The sequence below is a fragment of the Terrapene carolina genome, unplaced genomic scaffold (genome assembly GCF_002925995.2).
Source record: "Terrapene carolina triunguis isolate 2854851 unplaced genomic scaffold, T_m_triunguis-2.0 Scaffold85, whole genome shotgun sequence".
Classification (NCBI taxonomy): Eukaryota; Metazoa; Chordata; order Testudines; family Emydidae; genus Terrapene; species Terrapene triunguis.
The window spans coordinates 5,353,939-5,360,288 of record NW_020664436.1 but is presented as its reverse complement, the minus strand read 5'-3'; positions in this window follow the sequence as shown (position 1 = coordinate 5,360,288).

The window sequence follows — 6,350 nt, the reverse complement described above, 5'->3', positions numbered from 1 at the left end:
CTCTTCCTTTATGAGACACTTTCACATCCTAGCAGATCTCACCTTTAGTAAATGTTTCCTGGTAACCATCTATTAATGTAAAGAAAATATTACAATCAAACTTTGGAAGAAGGCTCCAGGCTAGAGTTTCAAAGCTGACCACTCCACTCTGCTGTCATTTGGTAACTCAGCAGCATTTCCCCTGTATTTTCTCTTTGGATCCCTACCAGTAGATGGTGATCTTACCAGTATAAAGACCTTGCTGAGACTACTAGAGCAAGCTGGGATCTTCCCTGAGCAGTGAGAAATTGAGTACATTCTCCTCAGCACTGTCCTTCTTTAGGTTTCTTCCTCCTTTCATACTGAAGGATATTTTTGCTACTCTGCCTGCTCATACTCATGTATGCGATACTTGCGATGGGCAGCATTATATTGTATGAGCTGAGTGAAACCTTGTTATGGGTTGCATTAAAACGTTGAGATTGATGGGTGTGAACACAGACTTCAATAAACATAACTGTAGGGATTAATTAATCCAAATCCCCCACCCAAGTCAAGAATGCTGGCTGAAAAGAAGTATGGGCCTGTAAGTTAAGAAACTACTCCTTTTGCCATTGCATTCTGCTGCGTTTGGAGAAGCAAGACTTCATACATTCCTTATAAATAAACAAGGCTGCACCAAAGAAAATACCAGACTCCGTCATCAATTTCTACTCCCAACTGGAACATCCCCAAGAACTCTGAATAGCCACTCAGGTCAAAAAGGGGTAACAATATCAAGTATATCCAATTTGCCTTAAAGCTGCACTGGGAATTTCCCAGAAGCCTCAAGAGTTACCCCTGATTTGCCAAGATGGAGCAGAATGAAGTTATCTTTTCCTAAATATGGAGGTGTAGACTGTGCAGACTAATTGTCCAACATGCAATGCTCCCTCTTGATTGCACTGGGATGTGATTCAGATCATATGGTGGAACTCTGTGGCCTGCATTTAGCCAATCCTGCATTAGACAGATACCATTCCAGCAGTCAAGTGTCATAACATCAGTGTGCCAGGAATCAAAATAGGTCAGTTTGCCACAGTTCAGTGAGCCGGGTAACTGGTATCTTGTGCGCCAAAATATAAGCTTTCACCTTTAAAAGAAGCACATGAGATTGCAAAACTGATCTAAAAAAAAAACAAAACAAAAAAACCACAAACAAAATAAAATTAAAGCAGATGCAATGATATCTTCCTGCAACAATACATCTGAGAGGTGTGAACTGGCCTACTAATGTCCATGTTATGTTTACTCTGAATTCAAAACCTAACAATGTAAATATCAAGAAGAGTGCTGATCATACTATGGATTTGCACCATTTACTGTCAGGTCTCAATTTGGTGTCATAAGTTGGTGGGGCCCTGGTTGTGTGCAGATTTTGGGAGAGTAACATCACTTATTTTTCCCCCTCAATCTGAGCCCTGCACTATCTAGGCAACAGGGTTTGCATATTTGTGTACGAGAAGAGAAGACAAAAAACTAGCAAAGCACCCCACAACCAGTAAAACTCTGAGTTCTCCATACACAGAGAGCCACCACAGTCGTAAAATACATGGAATTAATCACTGATGCTAGAGCATTAGTTGCTATCAGACGAAGGGCTCTTTGAAATCCATTCAAAGCACACAAACCAGAATTTTTATACCTGGGGTTGCTAAAGTTAGGCATTTAAAGCCCTGTTTAGGGCTGCAGATTAAACTGGCCTGATTTTTCAGAAGTTCTGAAAACCCAACAACTTTCACGGAGTTCCAGGATAACTGTCACCTCTGAAAAAGCAAACCATTTTTATTTAGGTCCAACATTTAGGTACCCATATTTGAAAAGGTTCGCTTTTTTGGTAAAATATAGAATATTCTTTCATAAGATACAGAACATAATCCCAATTTCTTTTGCATTGTTCTCACACATTTTCCCTCCAGAGACTACAATGGTATGTTCTGGTAGTAAAAGCAAAAGTGCACTGAGACTGTGTACTACAGCTGTTGAACTCAACATTCCCATTGGCTGCAGAGATTCACACTTCGATAACAGAATACTTGTATTTTGTGTTATATGCCAAAATGGGCCTTGCCATTAATTTGGAATTCTGCCCATCTCTGCCTGACTACCTCCATTCACAGACACAACATGTAATAGCACCAGACGCTATTTGTCAAAACTGGTCATTATTTTCACGAAAACTCCAGACGAGAGATTAAGCACAAAAGATCACTTTATTCCTAAAATCACATTCACATCACCTTGTAGAGGTGCACTTCTAGTTTTCAACACTGTAAATATATATATATTCTTCTTGTTTAACATATATATTTTAAAGGAAACAAACTAAAAAATAAATACAAAGCATAACAGTTTCAACTTTACATTTGCTTTGAGCATTGTCTGGTCTGGCATTCACTCTGAGGAGTTTTGCTCCTCTTTGAAACTCTTAAAAAAAAAAAAAAAAAGAAATCCAGAGCTAGCTCTCCAAAATCCTCAGGTAATCAGCTTTTTCATCCTCTTTCAATACAAGACATTCTGGAGCATGCTTGGATTGTCTTATACCAGTTTTACAATTCTAAAATCCTTCATTACTAATACACACACTTTCTGGGAGACAACGTACAAGGATGTAAATGTTCACAGAAAATTCCACGTTACAAAATGTTTGTTTGGTAACGTACATATCTGCTGGTGAAGAGTTCCCAAAGCAGCAAGGAAATCAGTACTAAAGAAGTTTGCTGCCTTGATCAATGCATAACTTACAAGACCAGACAATTCCCAAAGTTATTGATTGCATAACTGCAGTACAATCTGGGACTGGGGCTCTACCTCAAATCTAATTAGTCAAAATGGTTAGCAATGCACATAAATTGCAGTATAAAATATGTCACCAAGGTCATCAAAGCATGCTGTGGATGAAATTACTCTTACATGATCAGCACAGATCACCACAATTGCACAGCTCCTTCTCACAGCCAGACATCAAGGGCTGATGCAGCAATTTTTATAAGGGTTTTACAGTTAAAGATGGGCTACAATAGTCCATTGTAGAAAATGTCATGTTCCTTCAAACACAGAGAGGAGATTTGATATGGCAAGTGTTTTGCTTCGCATGTTCCATTGTCAGAAGCGATGTCCTTAAGGTTCCACTTGGAATGAGGGACAAGTATGGGACTGAATGGGTGTGGCTCTGAGTTCATCCAGTAAATACCTCTTTCTGGGGGCAGTATTCCCAAAAATGAAATCACTGCATGTTAGGCTCGTATAGCTACATCTATATGGGCATTTTAAGAGCACCCAACAGCTCCATCACAGAGCAAGTATTTTAGCTTCAGCGCATCTCTGTTCACAACAGGGTGTGAGGTAGTTTAGAACCGAGCTATGGAAGCCTATTCTCAAGAAATCTGGTAAAGGGGGAAAGATGGCAAAGGACGGTTAATGCACAAAACCACCATGATAAGTTTGGATTCTAATGAATTGGGATTTGTATACTTTACTCAGGTATGGGGCAGAGAGGTGAAAAGCTAAGTCCCTTTAGTTCATCATTCAGAAAAATATATGTTAGGTGCAGAAACGAGAAAACGAACAGGAGCAGTGAGTAGAGAAAAAAAGAGGAGCTGGTAGGCCTGGGGCATCCCCACTGAACCTTTTCCCTAGAAACTATTTCTGCATTGTTCCTTACAGTGTATTCTCCATGGCTTTATGTTCACTTTTGTTACAATCCTTTCTGCAACAAAATCTTGATGATAAGATTCTTGAAATTAAAAGAAAAGAATATGAACGAGAATATATGTAAAAACCAGACTCTGAAATGAATTTCAGGATTGTGGTGACATGGACTTATGAAACATCTACATACACTTTCTAAGCTATAGAAAGTATATATGTGCATGTCTGCAACTACACTACAATCTCATCATCAGACGGCTCATTATGAGAGCACTCTCTAATATAAGATTGGTATACTCTTAACCAGGTTAAACCCCATACTCTTGTGATATAATATCTCTTTGTAACATTTAAAATGTTTACCTTCTAATGCCTGTAAATTGCATTTTATCTGTACAATAGTCCCAAATTAGGAAACGTTAATAAAGTCTTTGTTATATAATGAGTACAAGTGGACAAACACAAATGTCAAAGCAGAATTTTATCAACCCTCTGTATCAGATTATGAAGTTTTGGATTTCCCAGTCCTCCTACCAGCATCTAGCTTTACTCTGTTACTGGAAGCTCCCTTTGCACCCTAGGCTGCATCTCTGCCCACTTTTAATAATAATCCTATTTTTTCCAGGTCACATCTATATTTTCCTCTTGCACCACATAGTCCCAAAAAGTAGAAAGCAGAAGGAACCTGCTTCAACACCGTAGTAATGAAGCCATTTGTGATTCCTTTGAAAGTGTAGTTTCTACGTGTCAAATTCCTATGAGAAATTCCTGTGACGAATTTAGCAGCTGAATTAAACAAAGAGCAATAAACATATGTAGAAGGTGCCAGACAACAGTTCTAGTGGCTGACTGTACTTCGAGGGAAGCACAATATCTAAATGTTTTCATAAAAGGAGAATATTAATTGAAGGGGAACTCTTTATACCATCTCTCTATACACATAAAGGTATGTACATGCTAGGTATTTATCATAAATCACCTGCATCACACAGAGACTACAGGTATTTGTATAGTCTCAAAATATTACCAAGAAAAAGAACTACTGCATTTCCTTGTAGGTGTGTAAGTTTACTAGTGTTTGTTTAGGGAGAAACTGCAATAATTGTTATTGAGTCAGATTACATAGCACATGGCCTCAAGGTGTAGGCACTGGTCTGAATAAGTACAGTACAACCCCACTTATCCAAAGGTTTCAGGAGACATTTGACACCTTCAGATAAACAGCATTTTGTTTGATAGGATATTTAAGTCAGTTCTGTATATGCCCCAGAACCCTCACAGAAACATACCATAGAGTGTTGCTGATGTTTCTGCAAGCTTTCATTACTCACTGGACAGCACTGAAAATCCTGGGAAACAAGCTTACCTTCTGTTAACTGGGGTTTGATTCATTGGGACTGCACACAAATAATGGATGGACTGAGGTGATCAATAAGGAAATAGTTCTAGTGAAAGTTCTGGGGATACATTGTTAGTTTATATATTGTACCAACAACACAATCCCACAGTACTTCCATTGCCTCTACTACAGTTCAGGGCCTGTAGTAACAGTGCGGGGGGGCTCCTGTTTACTCCCTATATTAGGATTTTAGTGGTTTACCTGATGCAGTCTGAACTGCAATTCCCAGCACACTTGTGTAAGGGATACAGCTCAATGCTCTGAAAAAAATTGTAATTATCATTCTATTAGACTGGGGGTGAGGAGGTGGGGGAAGAGATAATTCTCTGTTTTCGCTAATAATGACTAATGCCAGCAGGGTATTATTACTCTGAGTAAGGTTTGTTATTCAGTTACTGCCACCATTCATATATGTTACAGTAATAAAATGCATGAGTAACTAAACATAAGTGATGTGTAACTGAACTTCCATCAGCTGTAAATTGTAGCCATCCTATGGGAAAATGGCAGGAATTTTCAGTTTCCCCCCATGAGAATGCCATGTATCACAGTTGTCATCTTGGATTCCCTTTGTCTAAGATAAGCTACATGGCAATTTCAAAAGTTTAAACTGCTATTGAAGGATCTTAAATCTAAAACAAAGGACCCAATTTTGCCGTGAGATGTGGGAACAACTCTTACTCTCATCAGTCAAAGCTTTCTAATGAGTGCTTGTGGATTTCCAAATGGCACTCACAAAAATCATGTGTAGGAGAGCTGGCTAAAGCACAGCCTGCACACTTCCACAAACACCCGAATTTTTAATATGGACGTTCACTACAGGGACACAACAGGTCACAGCATACAAGGGAGCCAAGTGGGACCTGTAGTCTCTGTGGACTGCACTATTGTCTTGAAGATGGATATATGCAATTTGCCCTATTTTATGCATGTTACTTACAGCCAAATTACAAACATCCCTCAACTGGGCACAGCATGAACACCCCGGGACTGAATGTTCATTGTTTCACACCTTGTGTACATCAGTTTTAAGTGACCATAAAAAGGGTGTAATATGCTATCAAATCACAATAGTAGCATTTTATGCCCACTTGCACAGGTGCAAGGCCTCGTTTAGACCAGAGTACCTGATCCTGTTGTAATTCACGTTCATCAATTTACTTATTAGTCTAAGTTCACTAACAAAATTTTAATGCTTGTCTAGTGTGTCCATCTCCCCCGCTTTAGGATACACAGAGATCGGGACCAGAAACAAGCATTTGTCTCTTAGAATACAGGTTTT